The sequence below is a fragment of the Camellia sinensis genome, chromosome 1, assembly GCF_055761805.1.
Source record: "Camellia sinensis isolate YWXY chromosome 1, ASM5576180v1, whole genome shotgun sequence".
In the NCBI taxonomy this organism is placed as follows: domain Eukaryota; kingdom Viridiplantae; phylum Streptophyta; class Magnoliopsida; order Ericales; family Theaceae; genus Camellia; species Camellia sinensis.
The window spans coordinates 227,264,971-227,271,287 of record NC_138961.1 but is presented as its reverse complement, the minus strand read 5'-3'; the positions used below and the strand labels follow the sequence as shown (position 1 = coordinate 227,271,287).

Genomic DNA, 6,317 nt, shown 5'->3' with positions numbered 1-6,317 from the left:
CGGCCACCATATAACTTCTCCATGGCCTGAGCTTGGGTTCCTAGAACGTAGGCTGGTCCGGCTTTAGCAGGTTCCCAATCGTGGTTGGGCCAACTTATCAAACGATTCAAAATTTAATTTTTATTTTTAAAAAAAATACTAAAAGCTAATTTGATGAAAATAATAATAATACTTATTATTTTTATATATTTTTTTATTAAAAATATGAGAAAATAGATTTTAAAAAGTAATCCAAACCGGGGGATGAGATTGATTGCTCTCGATATTGTTCCATTATTTATAAAGGAATATTACATGCCATTCTTATCGATCTATAAATTATTTATAATTTTTGTTTTATAATTTAAATTTATTTTACACATAAAATTTACATTATATAAATTAATTTTTACCACACAATTCACCACCCAAAAAATTCTGGGTGGATTATTCTGGCACCACAGCTTTTCTCTTGTTTATAATAGGATCGGGATCCCTCTAATCTATAATCTAAATTGGAAGGTACTATTCTGGGTAATAAGTTCACCATAAGTTCCGTTTTGATAATTCAAATAGTTTATCTTGTTTGACCCTTCATGTATATCATTTACAAATAAAAGAAAAAAAAATTAAATCAATTCGATATATATAATCTATTCAATTTATCACATTTGTTACAAAAAAAAAAAGAAGATGATGAACGGTCTATTTTTAAAAACACATTTTTCATCCATTTTTTTTAAAGACAAATGACATAGATTGAATAAGTTATAGTTATCAGATTGATCTAATTTCTTGTGTATATGAAATATACGAAGGGCTTAACAAAATAACTATTCAGATCATCGAAACATGACTTATAATGAGTTTCATAGGTCCAAATAATGCCCTACAGTCCATGATTTAGACTAGAGAGAAGCCAACTAATACCTCCTCTATCCCAATTTGTTTTTTCATTATAGGAAATCTAACTTATTAAGGTATTGTTTGGGAAGAGAGTTGAGCTAAAATAGTTTATTAAAAGATAAAATAGGTTAAGATAGTTAATAAGATAAAATGCTACATTCAATTTATAATAATCCTACTTTTTCTTTCACAACCATCAACCAACTTTCCAAACACACACTACAACATATAAGAGTTTTAGAGACTAAATGTTTTAGTCTTTAAAAGTGAAAATTTTGTTACAAAAAACATTTAAAGACTAATTTTCATCATCATGAGGATAGTCACTAAAAGATCGTCTCGAAAAGTAAAAAAAAAAAAAAAAAGAATTTTAGCGACAAAATTTTAAAAATGTCACTAATAAATAGACTTTTAGAAACAAAATAATTTGGTCTCAATATGGTTTATTTTTTTAGACAAAAAATTTGGTGGATAATAATTCATCACTAATGTCTAATTTTTGTTGCTAAAAATATAATGGTGACACTTTTCATAACAAAATTATTTGGTCTCTAAAAATAATTTTGCTTCTAAATTTTTGTCTCTAAAACCTTAATTTTTTTGTAATAACAACTATTTTAGTCAAGTTAAAATAGTCAAATAGCCAATTATAATAACCAACATCCCATATAAAGCCTAAGTAGACATGCAACTATTACATTTTAATTAAAATTTTAAAATATATTTCTCACTATTGCATGTGTTTATAATTGTTTATAAGAGTAGTTTTGAAATGATTTTTTTTTTAGGGTCCCTGATGTTAAAACTTTATAGCATAAAGGACATTCAACACTTTAATAATATCTAAGGTCCCTCAAATTGATTCAGAGAAAATTTGACTTCATAGAGAAAATCTTATCAAAATTTCTCTGAACTCACATCAACCCAGAGAAATTCTCTCAATCTAGAGAAATTCACTTTAACCTAGAGAAATTCACAAAAACTCAGAGAAAATTCCCTTCCAACCCAGAGAAATTCACAAAAATCCAGAGAAATTTCCCTTCTCTCTAGAGAAAGACCCACAATTTCCAAAACTCTGAAGCAACAAAGCCTGGAAATGGACAAGAAAACTTAAATTTTAGACATTATTAGCACTTCAATTCAAGCAGACTTTAACAACTGTCAAGCTTGTTGATCATACATACATACAAACAAACAAACCTCCTACACTGTATTGTACAGTTAAAAATATGTGTGGTGTGTGTTTCACACACGAATCGATATATAAACTCATTGCTCCAAACAACGTAGCAACCCTTTCTTCAAGCAATCTTTGCTCTTGCTAGAAATCCAAAGAAAGTTGGAGAAAAAGAGGCTGTATTCGTTGGGAAAAGAGACGGCGAAGGTGTCACGACCCAAACCCACCCCTATGGATTCAGCACCGTAACTGGCCAATAATCCGAGATTACCGAATGCCTGCTTAACAGTAATACAGTAATACAGAGTATAGGGGCTGGCAGAAGCCAATACAGTAATTAAAATATGTCCAATGAGCTGTGACAGCCTGTATGCAAAAAAACTTTTCATATCATATACACATATACAATCAGTACCAAAACAGTATGTACAATATATACAATCATTCAGGACAGGGACTTAATCCCTATTTAAAACAGTACAATACAAAACATTCAGTCTATACAGAACATAACCAAGAAGGGAGAAAACTAAAACACCCAAAAAGCCCTAGCTTGACAGGCTCGGAACCTCGCAGAGAGGCACAGTGGTTGGCTTTGAAAAAATTGAGTCTAACCCACGCTCCTAACTTCGGTCTGGTGCTTGAACACCTACATATATATATAAACAGTGAGCTAAAGCCCAGTGAATAACATAATGTGTAAAGAGGTTAAGAATGAATGTCCTTACAGTAACGAAAACAGTTCATTGAATCAGTATATCAGTCATTCAGTTATAACAATCATATGTGGTACATCCATTAGCAGAACAGTACAGTAAACAATAGGTCTTAAAAAACCAAACAGTCAATGATGGCCATCGTAACAGTAAACAGAAGTTCCAAGATAGGAACTGACAGAGATCTCTGTAACAGTAGCAGTAACAGTAGCAGTAGATGCTAAGGATGCCACAATATAGTTCAGAATAGAGAACAAACATTCATTCAGAAACCGTCCTCACTCCTTTACATTTCTTGTCTCTACCTCTCTTGTCCAACCCCTCCAATTCCAAACCGTCCTCTTACAATTTCTTCCAAATCCACAGTACCTCTTATAAACAACAATCCAAGATTCAAAAACCCTCACTGCCGATCAGAATCTGAAATCACCCTCTCTGTACAATTACACCACCCTTACTGCCATCCTTGAACACCTCTTCCATACCGCCTCTAGCTCAACGCCTAGGGCCGAAACCTTATTCGTGGTTATCTACAGCAAAACTACTACCGGCCATGACTTCAGCAGGTATTGTACGGCAATGATTCGTTTGGATCTAGTGTTCCTCGTGCTGAAAATGCTACATTCAGACCGGCCCAATCTTCGATTTGACGAAATTTACTCGTTAGGCTGCAACAACCATCAGATGTGTCTCTACTAAGTATTGTACGGCGATGATTCATTCACGGTGGGTGATTTCTCAACCGAAATATTGACGTTTCGGAGGACTAGAGTCCCCAACGTTGCTCTCGAATGCGGTCACAACAACGAAGACTTGTTCGTCAATGCCGCCAGGTTGTTGGGTTTAGGCTGAAGGAAGTGAGGCTGAGACAAAAGAAAGAGTGTTTAGTGAGATTGGAAATTGGAAAGTGAGGCTGAGAGCCTTAAAAGAGATAGGAGAGTTTAGAGAGAGAGACTGAGAAGAGCATGAATGAGTGAATGTGTGTTTTGAAATTTAAAATCCGAAAAGTGAGGCTGAGAAAAAGAGAGATAGGAGAGTGTAGAGAGAGAAAAAGGTGAGACGTAAGAGAGTGCAATAAGAAAATTTTTAAATACAACCAATAAGAAAATTTTTGAACATTATTTAATTTTTAACAATTCGTAGTCTTGTTTTTTTAAATACAACCAATAAGAAAATCAATAATAATTTGATTAAAGTTTTTTGGGAAAATTTAAAAAAAAAAAATTCCTACGATTTGACTCTTATAACATAACCCTAATATTTTGATTTATTTTCAATCTAAACTGTTTATCTATTTATATTAAGTAAAACTAGCGAAAAAATGGTATTTTAGCCATTAAACTCAACCCCAAAAAAAAATGATATTTTAAACATTTTATGTATACCTACATTAAGTTTAATGACTAAAAATACACTTTTTTATGTTGGTTTTATTTAATAAAAATAGACAAATAATTTAGATTTAAAAAAATATGGGTTTAAATTAAAAAATTAAAACCACAAGATTTATTTTATTACCATGGTCAAACTCTGAGATTTTTTTTTGTTATTGTGATTTGTCCGATTTTTTTTTTTTTTAAAGTGCAGCCAAACTTTGTCCCAAGAGATACTTTTAAAAGTTCAATACAATTTTATACAAAAAAAAAAGAAAAAAAAAAAAGAAAAAGAAAATTAGTCTAAGGTCCCTCTCTCATTTTTAGTAATGGAAAAGATCCACAATATTATTTTTTAATGTCTAAGGTCCTTAAACCCACACCCATATATCATATCAGAGAAATTTGACTCTCTTTATTTCTGATCTTCATTCTATCAAGCCTCATTTCTCTCTCTACCTTCTTGATTTCATCTCTCTCTCTCTCTCTCTCTCTCTCTCTCTCTCATCATTTAACCTGTCTGCTGTCTTCTTCCTTCATTTCTTTACCCCCAAGCAAATTCTCCAATCCCACACAATCTGATCCTCCTGTAACCTCTTCTCCAATTGCTGGTAAACCTCGCCGTCCTAAACCTCTCCTCCAACATCCTCTCCGCCCAAATCCCACCCCAAATCGCCTTCTGCGCCTACCTCAACGTCATTGATCTCAGCAATAATCTTCTCACGGGTCTAATTTCGCAGTAACTGGGGCTTCTGGTGCTGTTATCGATTTTCGATTTGTCAAATAACCGGTTGGCGAGTCCGATTCCGGTGGCACTGGGGAACCGGACTGGGAATTTGGTGAGGTTTAATACCAGCTTGTATGTGGGGAATAAGGATATCTATCGGTACCTATTGCCGCCATTGAAGAGTAAAGGCCTTTCGATTATGGCGATTGTGGGGATCAGATTAGGAACTGGGTTGTTGAGCTTGGTGCTCAGTTTTAGTGTTGTATGTATATGGTTGAGAGTTTCTGAGCAGAATATGATTGTTGAAGAAGGTAAAATTAGTCAGCTCATGCCTGATTATTGAGCTCATCTCAAAAACTAATTAATGCTTTCAACAAAAATGAATTTAAGGTAGATAGGTATATATGATTGATAATGGATTTTTGTTTTTCCACTTTGTTGTAATTTTTTGTTTTTTGGGGGCAAATTTTACTAATTTCTGCAAGTTTTTTTCTTTCTTTTCTTTTCTTGGAATTTTGTAGTCTTTGTTAACAACTACCTTCTTCTTTTTCTTCTTCTTCTTCTTCTTTTTTTTGTGTGTGGCTCTTTTTTGCTTTGTTCACAATTTTTACTGGTTCAACAATTAACAATGAATAGATGATTAAACCAATTCAGAAGTTGAAATGTGAGATTCTGGTGAAATTATTCGAACTATTTTGCTCCTCTGTTTCTCTATATATAAATAGTGCACTATCTTTGTGTGTGCCTCTCTCTCTTTAATGGGAAAATTATTTTGCTCCTCGGATACATAGAATCTTTCTTTGTGATTTGTGAGAAGTTACAACCTAGGCAGTCATCAAGCTGTGGATATCAAGGTTATGTGATTAGAATCCATATTTTAGTCCATGAATTACAGAGTGTAGATTGAAATTAATAGGTATTGATCTCTAGATTGAAATGTTCAATTTTTTCTGGATTGAAATTTTCTTTACGTGTTCAAATTTCTCTGGATTGAAATTTTTTCTAAATATTCATTCAATTTTCTCTGGATTGAAATTTGGAATCCATATTTTAGTCTATGAATTACAGAGTGTAGATTAAATTAATAGGTACTGGATCTCTAGATTATATCACTACCCTCATGAATTACAGAGTGTAGATTGAAATTAATAGGTACTGATCTCTAGATTGAAATATTCAATTTTCTCTGGGTTGAGATTTTCTCTGGATGTTCATTCAATTTTCTCTGGATTGAAATTTGGAATCCATGTTTTAGTCCATGAATTACAGAGTGTAGATTGAATTAATAGGAACTAGATCTCTGGATTATATCACTACCTTCATGAATTACAGAGTGTAGATTGAAATTAATAAGTACTGATCTCTAGATTGAAATGTTCAATATTCTCTGGATTGGAATTTTCTCTGGGTGCTCATATTTCTCTGGATTGGAATTTTCT

General features: G+C 32.8%; 1 pseudogene; it reads left to right on the top strand.

Moving 5' to 3' along the window:
* The first annotated feature begins 4,753 nt into the window (after nucleotides 1–4,753).
* Nucleotides 4,754–5,611, top strand: LOC145822649 (receptor-like protein 44 pseudogene; annotated as a pseudogene).
* The last annotated feature ends 706 nt before the right edge of the window (nucleotides 5,612–6,317 follow it).